This window comes from Ochotona princeps, chromosome 4, assembly GCF_030435755.1.
Source record: "Ochotona princeps isolate mOchPri1 chromosome 4, mOchPri1.hap1, whole genome shotgun sequence".
NCBI classification, from domain to species: Eukaryota; Metazoa; Chordata; class Mammalia; order Lagomorpha; family Ochotonidae; genus Ochotona; species Ochotona princeps.
The window spans coordinates 10,157,756-10,169,074 of record NC_080835.1 but is presented as its reverse complement, the minus strand read 5'-3'; the positions used below and the strand labels follow the sequence as shown (position 1 = coordinate 10,169,074).

The following is an 11,319-nucleotide window of genomic DNA, read 5'->3' as shown; positions in this document are numbered from 1 at the left end:
TCTATTTCAAGTATGAAGACAAGAAGGAAGACAAAGCCAAGAGACAAAGGGAGAAATAAGTATCAATACTAAAACTAAGATCCTTATAAGACTTCTCAAGTTAGCCTAAATTTCAGAGGATCAGAATAAGAAGAAATTGGTTTAAATTGATGCAAGAAATGCATTGGTTTAAAATAAGGACAGAGAAATTAATTTTTGCTAAATATACACCAGGTGACAAGCATTAGGGTAGAAATATTGCATTCTATAAGTCATTTACTCCTCAACTTTGACCCAATTGAGGTGGAAATGGCTGCATTTTACAAAAGAACAAACACAGTCTAAAGAAAAATCATTACACAAGGTCAGACACATGAATAAGCCACTGGCAGTCCAATTATAGCCTAATTATAAAACCTTCACCCTTTCTCCATGCAGGACTGAATTAGATGATACAGCATGAGCGGTAAAATCCCTTCTCTTTGCCCTTCTGGGTGGGCCAACAGAAAAGAGAGGGAAGCTTTGTTGTGCTCCACCGCTGGAACTATGAAGCCAAAGGCAATGATAACTTTCCTGTGAAGAGCAAACACATGGAAGGCCGGATACTCAAGGCACTCAGGTCACTGCCTAAACAGAAAAACTCCTGAAACACAAGAGTGGATCATGAGATAATCAAGAGATGTGTGAAGTTTGGGCATCCAGTGAGGGTCGTTCCTGTGCAGGTGGGAATGAATGAATCAGTGATGGAGCTGTAGTTTGGGTGGCTGGTTTCATAATCACAGGCATAAGGCTTTGAGATCCAGAAGGTCAAAGTGCCATAGCTTCCGACACCGCTGGAAGCCTTTCCTGGATGGCGAGGCAGCCTGGTAGAAGTTGAGGATTCTGAAGTGCCTTCTTTGACTCCATAAATCCCAAACAGGAGAGCAGTCTGATGCGAGTCAATTTTAAACAAGTGAACTCCATCCTTTCTGGCTTGTCCCAATTTCTCTCCAGTCTCCAAGCTTCAAGTGTCATAGTAACTGCATTGGGACGTGTTTCCAGCCTCTTGAGAAGCAGGTGCTCATAGTAGAGGCTCACTGGCATGTACTTGAGGCCTCTGGATTTCATGTCCTACTCCAGTTAAGCCTTCTGCTTCTCCCAAGCCTATGACTTGCCAGATGTGACTGCTTCTGAGTCCCCTGAGGTCCATCCTTCAGGCTTTACCTCCTCACTCTCCACCTCCTGCTTTAACTGCTCCTCATCTCTGATCTTTCTTCTACCTATGGGCCCCAAAGGTGCCAACCCATGCTGGAGATGTGACATACTCCATCCCTGGGTCTATGATGTAAACCCTTTCCTCTCATTGTCATCATGAAACAAGACTTGTGGTGACACCACATCAGGAATCAGGTCCACCTCTGAGAGCAAGCTGGCCATGGCAGAGTGATAGGCAGGCATATCAGAGAGGGAGAAGTGGAATCCAGAGACAGGGAAGGAAATGGGCTGGTAGGAGGGATGTGGTCAGGGGAGCTCAAGGAGGAAATCTCTGTCAATTCTCCCTCCTCAAAAATTACATCCATCTTATTGCCTGCCTTATGAATCGTACAGCAGTGGAGGTGACGCTGTTGTCCAGGAATCCGCTCTCCTCTTTCTGGGCTCTTCTAATGTCTTTTTCATCTTGCTCTTGACCTTTTGTCTTTCAGTTCCATGGAAGATTCCACAGAATTCTGAGTTACTGGTTTTCTAAGAACCTACATAGTAGTGACAGCATTGAAGATGGGTTTTGATGCTCCTACTTTCAAAGTAGAGGCAGACCGTGTCTCCCTTTTGAATTTCACTGTTAGGGGATAGTTGTAAACAGGTTGCCACCATCCTGGCTCTTCAAACTCCTGAGCCCCTGGACTCAGGAGTTCCTACACTGAAGAAACCTGCTCCTGTGCCTCAGCAGGTCAGGCTTTTTCCTGTTTCCTAGTAAAAACATCCAGTGTGTCTCAATGAAAGCACAGATACCTTCTCTCCACCTGAAGTAACCTTGCTGTTCACTTCTGTTCAGAAACAAGTTGTACCTCATTAACACAACAACATGCTGCCACGTCAGCTTCGCCTCTTGTACCGCTCCTTGCAATTGCAATCCATCTGCTGAGCAATTTGAACAAGTAAACCTTTTAAAAGTACCTTCTTTAAGGTAACTGAACCATTCCTTCAGCTGACTGGCCAATACGCATTTCTGGAACTTGTCACAGAAGTAGGACTGCTACTCCTCCATGCACAATACACCTCCCTAGTTGCAGTTTACGGAATCCTCACTCCACTCAGGAGACAAATCCATAGTCTCTGATCTGATAATCAGGAGAGTCTCCCCTTAACTTCCTCTTCCTACCAAGGTGGGCATCTCCATGGCCTCAATCGTCATGTCCATTTCTCAAACTGCTCACCTGGATGTCACCAGCTGTCCCTTCCTTTTCAGACATTCATGTGTGCTTCTCAGCCATAACCCTAAACCCTGAACACTGAATTTTCAGGGACTTCCACCACACTTACAAGTGTCTGTCCCAGATGCTTCATTCAGACAGAATGAGCCATTGTTCCCTATTTGATAAATTTATAAGGACAAGGACCCAAAAAATCATTAAGCAATTCACAGATACATTCAGCACCGTCCCTGTGATAGTCCATTTTCATTTCAAATCACGTTTGTGGAAAACATGTTTTCAATAAAATCTCTCTGCTTCAAGTTGCTCAGTCAAAACAACCTGTTCTCCTAAAGGATGAATACTCTCTTTTTGCTAATTTTGCCTCTCAATGTCTCAGAACACGATATCATGAGCTTCTGCTACTTCAATATACTGGTAACTATGGCTGCTGTCGCAGCACCAAGAAGCTGAGGAGCACATCTGAGCTCCTTCACATTCTCACACTGCTTCCCTAGGCCTCTGCCAACTAAGGAATGGGGATTGCCATAAAGCTCACTCCACTAATCACTCAAGTTTGAACTCTTACAATATCTTGGTTATGTGGCAGAAGTTTTCATCTCTAGAGTTATACAGTGGTACATCCTGCCAACAATGATATAGCAGGCATAATGAAATACTTAGACAATTGAGTGATCCTTAACGGAAGCTGTGGAAAATTCATTTAAAAAGCAACATTTTAAAACAGTAGTTTAAATTTTGATATTCACTCTTAGATGAAAGACAGGGCTCAGGGACTTCTTAGTTTAACTCTGTATCCTTCACATTTAGTTGATGATGCCTCAATCTGAAATATTCTACTTTCCAATATGTGGCAAAAAAGTATTTGCTTTGCTTATCTGAAGAAAAAGATGAATATAATATTATGTCAATAATACATAATGCCCCTATATTACGTAATGTCCATAACCACAAAGAGAAGCATCAATTAATAATACAAAGGCTAAAGGTTGATGTAAAATTGGAACTGGATCAGGGAAGAGACAACATGACCTTCAAAAGACTAGATCTATACTGTACCTCTTTTACTTGATCTCCCAAAATCCTGGGGCATGAGGGAGTGAACAGAAAGTTCATCTACTGATGACAACTGGGGCTGGTCTTGTGTTCCCAAGTCCCCTCTGTTCCCTAATATGGCAATAGGTTCCATTTTCCCTCTCTCACGAACTAGGAATAGTATAAATAGTGACCACCAAGCAAGACCAAGGCTGTTATCTTTTATAATAGGTAAAACTTAGGACTAAGAAAGAGTTCAAAAGTAAAAAGGAAGACACCATCAATGCCCATTGTATGTGTAAAAATTAAATTCTCACAGCCCTGCCATGACACCAAAGATGGCCTCTTTGTCCCAGGGGAGCCATGGACCTCTCTGTCTTACAGACGTTCTACTCAACGGCAAGTCCCAGGCTTTCCCCATCAAGCATTCAGTTGTTATTATGGACTGGTTGGATATCAACCCAGAAATTCACTAGTCTAAGTCTAATTAGGTTGCAAGCTTCTTGAGATAAAACATTTTGTTGTTTTTTTTTTCCTTTTCCACCTGCCTTAATATTTCAGCCCCTGCTCAATCAGTATTCCATTAAAAACTATGTTGGCTAATTCTTAAGCAATCTGCTGTAATAATCTCTAGCATGGTCACACTGTCTTCTCCATGAATTCAAGTTAGAACAAAAGTAGTATCCACATTTTACTTTCCTTCAAATGAGAAATATGTGAGGTGATAAATATACGAACTAGCTTTGGTTAATCACTCCACCAGCATGGAAATATCAAAACACCACATAGCACAATATAAAAAAATGTCAATTTGTCAATTATTATAGAGATCAGTTCTAAGCACTTCATGTTTTACTCCCTTGGTTCAAACTTTTTGAGAGGGAAGGGTAGTTAAAGTCACAACTTATACTTAATCCTCCTCTTGATATCTTTCTAATTCCTGGTCCTAAAAAGCGAAGAGGTAAGTAAGCCTGCAGTGTAAGATGCATTCCCCCAAAAACCATTATACATCCTGAGCAGTGACCTCTCTTCTGCCTCCCCATGGTCATCCCATCACATACTCTTAGGGGAGCCTTCACTGCCTGGCTCCCTATAGCATATTCAAATAAAGGTTTTTTTTTTTAAGGTTTGTTTTTATTAAAAAGGTGGATATACAGAGAGGAGGAGAAACAGAGAGGAAGATCTTACATCTGATGGGTCACTCTCCAAGCGGCCACAATGGCTGGAGTTGAGCCAGGAGCTTCTTCCAGGACTCCCACACGAGTTCAGGGTCCCAAAGCATTAGGCCATTCTCAACTGCTTACCCCATGCCACAGCAGGGAGCTGGATGGGAAGGGTCTGCTGGGATTAGAACCAGTGCCCATATGGGATCCCAGCGCATTCAAGACAAGGACTTTAAATGCTACGCTATTGTGCTGGGCCAATTCAAATCAAGTCTTAATGATTCTTCCTCCGTATTTCCAACAATATTCAGTTTTTGTGTCCTTAGATATGGAACACTAAATGTTTTTGTCAATACCTCATTTTCTCTTTACAATACTCATTTGACATAGATACTACTGCTTTCAGTTTCAAAACTGAGTTTACTGAAGTGCAGAGAGGTCAACTAAGTTTCCCAAACTCACTTTCAGGAAGCCAGAGAAGTGGAATCTGAACACCCAGGGTGTCTGGAGTAGCTTTCATTGTGTGTATTCATAACACAGACTCTGTCTTCCACAGATTCTGCCTTCCCTTTCTCTTTTCAAACTTAATATTATTGTTGTTGTTGTTGTTGTTGTTAGAAAGGCAGATTTACAGAGAGCAGGAGAGATAAAGAGCAAGAAATCTTCCACCCGTTAGTTCATTCCTCAAATGGCCACAGAGGCCAGACCTGAGCTGCTCCGAATCCAGGACCCGTGAGCTTCTTTCAGATTTTCCAAGTGAGTACAGGGACCCAAGGACGTGAAACTTCCTCCACTGCTTACCCAGGCCATAAGATTGGGAGCTGGATCAGAGGTGAAGCAGCCAGGGCACAAACCTGTACCCACATGGGATGCTGTGCAACAGGCATAGCATTACTTGGCTACATCCCCTTGCTGGCCCCTCAAACTCCATTTTTTAAGAACTTTTTTGAACAACAACAACAACAAAAATAACTTATTTGAAATGGGGACACACAGAGAGAGGGAGAATTATCTCCCTTCCCTAGTTCACTTTCTGGTGTTGCATGGTGTCAAGAGAGAAGCAAAGAGACTCATTATCCTTCTTCTCTGAGGTTCCAGGGTAACTTCTTGTCTCAGGGCAGGCAGAAGGAGAGGGTGGGAAGCAATACAATTGTCCAAAATGAAATTTTTAAATGACAAAGATTAATCAAGAAGGACACCTATGGCAAAATCCATAGCATCATGTCACAGTTGCTCCTCTCCACCACAACTGCCGCTCCAGGTGGAGATTCAAGCTGGGATACCCACAAACACAGACTTTCAAGACTTCTGGAGAGTTATGCTGTGGACGCGCCCTGCACTCGCTCATTTATAAAGCAGTTTATGCCACCTGAGTCCCACTCTGCTCTCTTTGACCATCTCATGTTCACCTACAGGCTCAGCCAGGCCCCAATCTCCAGGTGCCATGTTTTAGTAAAAACCATATAAGGTTTACAGTCATGGCATAGCTGGACATCAACCTCCTATTGCTTCTGAACACTGTGACTTCAATTACATTGCTCACCACATTGAGATTCCGTTTCTCTACAAAGTGGTGATTATGATCTCCCATAGGATTGTTGTGAGAAGACTTGTTGTGAGAATTTTAGGAGACTTACATAAATCTAGTGTCCAAAAAATCGAACATGGCTATTTCTTAGCCACTTCTAATTTGATATTCAATAAACTATCGTTTACACATCAGTGCTTGAGGTTTACACTTTTTTTTATTTTCGGGACAAAATGATGCTACTATATGACCTATGAGACAGTGAAGAATTTAATGAAAGAAACTGTTTTGAAGAGATGAAAACAAAAATAAAAATATCAAAATCTGTGAGTTGTAACACAAACAATATTGAAAGGGCTAGTCATCTTTCATTTTGCATGAAGGTTTTCTTATATCAGAGAGAACATACGATGTCTGTCCTTTTGAGACTGAATTATTCACTGAGCCTATTGGTCTCTAGTTGGGACCATTTGATTGCAAATGATAGAATTTCAGTCATTTTAATGGCTTAGTAGTATTCCATGCAGTACATGTAACACAGTTTCTTTAGTTACTCCTCTTTTGATGGACATCAGGGTTGTTTCCATATCTTTGCTATTGTAGATTGTACTACTGTATTATAGAATCACAAATCCTTTCTCATATGCAGATCTCATGTCCTTTAGCTATATTCCCAGTAGCAGGATAGTGGTCATACGTAAGGTTTTTTCCCAGTTCTCTTAGCACTCTCCATACTGACTTCTATGGAGGTTGTACTAGCCTATACTCCCACCAACAGTGAAGGAGGGTACCTTTCTTCCCACATCCATGCCAGTAGGTCATGTTAGCAGAGTTTGGAATGGAGGTCAATCTCACTGGATTTAGGTGGATTTCAATGTGGTTTTCACTTGTATCTCCCTGACAGCTTGGGAACCTGAGCATTTTCAAATGTGTATGAGTCATTTTCATTTGATCTTCTGAAAAAAAATCTGTTCATTTCCTTTGCCCATTTCTTAACAAGGGTGTTTGGTGTTTGTTTTACTCTCACTGAGCTTATGAAGCTCTCTGTAAATCCTGGTTAGTCCCATATCAATCAGTTCAATAGCATACAAAGATTTTTCTCCCATTCTGTTGGTTGCTTCTTCACTCTGTTGATTGTTTCCTTGGCTGTACAGACACTTCTTCGTTTGATGAGGTCCCATTTGCTTATTTTCTTTTTGACTACCAGTACATGTGGTGCCTTTTCTAAGAAGTCTTTCCCCATTCCCATACCTTGGAGAGTGTTTCCTATGTATTAGAAAGTTTTTTAGTTTCATTTTCATTTCTTCAGAATACATTCATTGGTCATTCAGCAGCATGTTACCTAACTTTAGGAGGTTGTAAATATTCTAACTTTGTTGCTGTTGTTGATTTTTATTTTATGGCTGTTCATTTAGAGGGATTATAGTAATTATGCAGTGCAGACTATCACATACAATTGCGAAGATACAATGCAGTATGCATCTCTATTTCCAATCAAAGATGGACTCCCAATGAAACTTCAAGATATCTTGACAATAGGATGCTGGACTCTCTACCCACAATGTCAGGATACACTTAAATAGCAGAATGATGGAATTATGACTGCATATGAAGGACTATACTATTATAATAATATAGGGGAACTCAGTGAGGTGGATGGAATTTGAGGACAGGATAAGGGAAATCCCAGAGCCAGTGGAATTGTATCATTAAAAACATTTTGATTTTCATACATACTCTAGGAGCCCTAAGCATGTTGCTTCTCTACTCAGATACAATTTATTGAACTCTGTTTCTTCTCTGAACGCTTCATGCTGAATGACTTAGTCCTTACTCTTCTCCTTCCTAGAAGACCAGATTCCCAGGAACTCCAGCTGTAGGATAGAGACTGTGATGCAAATATCACCAAAGCTGGAACGCCTGCCTCTCAAATTCTCAGTCTCTCGCCCCATCCTTTCCTTTGTCTCAATTCATGAAAATATAAATATGGAAAATTGCTGCAATGCATTTACTAACTTCTATCTCCATTGCACAGGGCAAAGACCGTTTCGAATATTTTCAAATTTGCATTAAAAATAGTGTAACCTCCATATCAAACTCTATAGGACACTCTTACAATATGGAATATGCTAAAAATTGGATTGCAAACAGTGTCTCCCCAAAATGTAAAAGAAATTAAGAAGATTTAAACATTCTTCATAACTTATTAGTAAATGGGAAAATTCTATTGAAACTCTTTGCGATATGGAAAGATACATTTGTAATTTTTGAAGATAACACACCAGAATGATCTCAGCTTTTCAAAGGTCTGACTGTCCAAATGTACTTATTTGTATGATATCCCCAATGTTGTAATGATTACAATTATTTTATGCAAAGAAGGAATCCAACATGTTTTATAATGACCTGTAAGAACCAAGGAGCAAAAACAAATATTAGCTTAGGAAAAGCTTAAAGATAAAAGTAGCAGATAGGCTCATTTAACAACAAGGAAAAAATGATGATGATTTAGATAGTGAACAGCACCCCCAAAAGACCAAAATATAGTCCGCAAATAAATTTATGAATTTCATAGTTAGTCAATAAAATGCAAGAAATTAAAAATTACTCATTCTGGATGCTGGTTTTTATCAAAAGAAAATTATTATTTATCCAATACCTTGCCAGGACTTCTTTCTCAAAACTGACCACTGACTGAACGAAGATGTATTATGAAAACACATTATTATTATTTGGTTTTTCAGTGAGGTTTTATAATAATATCTGAGTCTATGAAATTATTCTCAACTTTTTTCTCTTCCTTTCAACATACCTCTATAAGACTGATTTCTCTATGATGAGTTATATTTTTTAAAAAGAAATAACTTGCAAGTACATTGATATCTAAATGTAGCATTATTATCCATTCATGACAGAACAAACAAATTAAAAGGCAAGATGTAGAATCATTTAAATGGTGGAACTTTCAAGAGTGACTTTATTTTTGGACAAGCATGTATATAGACTTTTGACATAGGATATAACTGTTCCCTTGACAATTTTCTGTTTACTTACAACTTTGGAAAGCCAAAAAGCTATATATAACACTAACTGCAATTGTAATAATGTGGACTTTTTAGAATAGTGACTATATATTTGCCCATCAATATGCTCAGGCTTGGATTTGTATAATGTTTACATGATATACACATGATGTTGTATATATACATGATGTTGTAACATCAATTACACCTACTGACTCTAATTTTTAAAACCTCAAACTGTTGTCTTTGTATTTTACTTTGCTTGCAATTCATTTTGGCATGCTTTATAAAGGTACCAGTTTACAACAGATGGATTTTTTATGTAAACCTTGTTTCTCTCCACTAACAATTTGGGAAGCTCAGAGCTGCAACATGGCCCTGGAATTGGAGCTTTATTATTCAATTCAACCTGCAGTAACCAGCCTCTCTGGATCTCGTCTGAAATTTCGAGTATGAATTCATTTCTTAGGAACCCCACTGTTCTTGCAGAGTGAGCCATCCTTTGCAAGATCTCTCCCTCTCTCCCCCTCCACTGACCTTTATCCCTTTTTCTGTTCTCTCTGTTTTTCAAATAGACAAAATGAACTTGAAAACTTCAATTGACTAGGACCCTTAACCTCTGGCCCACCTTGGCAGAACCCAGAGCACAATGCTCTCACATAGGTGAAGTAAAGCCGGAAGCCGCCCCCAGCATCATGTTGGAGTTATCAGGTCAACCATAGGACCCCTTGTCAGAAAATCACCATGATACTGGGCTCATTCTAACATAATGGTGACATCTTGTTCCTTTAGAATCTTGAAACTTTGAGAAATATTGAAAAAAATATAAGACTGAACTAATCATTTTCTTAATCTCACAGCATTAATAAATCATCATCATTTTTTACATCTTAGAAGAATACATTAATTAGTGATTAGGAGAGATGAGAATAGAAGGAGCTTAAATTATAGAAACAGAAGCTTGGTGAGGGTTGTAAGTTTTCACAAACATACAAATGCAGCATATTCATAAAAGACAAAGTGGGATGAGGGTGACAGGAAGTCTGTATTATTACCTCACTCACAATTTTTACTTTATAAACTTGAAATTATTCTGAAATAAAATATTACAAAATGTAAAACCACAACAGAAAGAAACCTTTGATAACACACAAAGGGAAAAAAAGAATCTACACCCTTCTCTCTAACTCATTCAATAAGCACTTTATGAGTTATAACATGTGGCTGCCACGTGGAAATCCTGTGTGAGACTATACATTTGCACTGTGAGATAGGACTGAAATAATAAAATATTTGTTTTAATTTAAAATTACATTACTAAAAATTTTTTAAATCATTCCCAAAAAATGATTTTTAAAAAATAATTAAAATATAAAAATAAATAAAATAGATCATTTCCAAAAAGTGAAATAGTGTGACACTATTAAGAATTACAGTAGGAATAGGCATTTGGTGCAGTGATTAAGACACCACTTGGGACGTTCACATCACATACTGGAAGGCCTGGGGTCAAGTTCCAGCTCTGATTCTGAATCCAGTTCCTTCTAATGAGCACCCTGTTGGGCAGTCAGGTTGGCTCACGTAGTTAGTTCTCCACCAACAACATGGTATGCCTAAATTGAGATTATTGCTGCTACCCAGGCCTGTTCCAGTCCTGGTTACAGTGAGTACTTGAAGATTAAAGAAGAGGATGAAAGATCTCTATTTCTTCCTCTGTCTCTATTTCTCTCTCACTCACTCTCACTCACTCTCACTCTCCTTGTTCTGCCTTAATAAGGGAATAAATAATAATTACAATACATGTTTATTGACATGGAAAGGTATTTATAAAATATTAAGTTGAAAAGCTCATTACAAAGCACAATATAATCCTAATCTGATGATTTTTTATGAAGTCAATCTTTCCATATATAATGCATAATTACATGCAAAATTTATATATCTAAAACAATGCTATCATTAATTATGTCTGCGTGGTTGGATTTACGGGTTATTCTGTCACTGAAATTTTCTGACTTCTGTTTATCTAAGTGTAAGGCTCAAAAATGCAAGCTGGCATTACATTGATGAGCATCAAAAAGTACAAGAAAAGCTGAGGAAAATCTGAAAGGTTGGGTGTGTCAAAGCAGGTTTCCCAGCACAAATGAGTGTTCACATGCTCCAAAATTTACAAAGGGCCT

At 39.0% G+C, this 11,319-nt stretch overlaps 1 pseudogene; it reads right to left on the bottom strand.

Moving 5' to 3' along the window:
• Nucleotides 1–640: 640 nt before the first annotated feature.
• On the bottom strand, nt 641–3,579 carry LOC118757790 (cysteine-rich protein 2-binding protein-like; annotated as a pseudogene).
• Between the last annotated feature and the right edge of the window lie 7,740 nt (nt 3,580–11,319).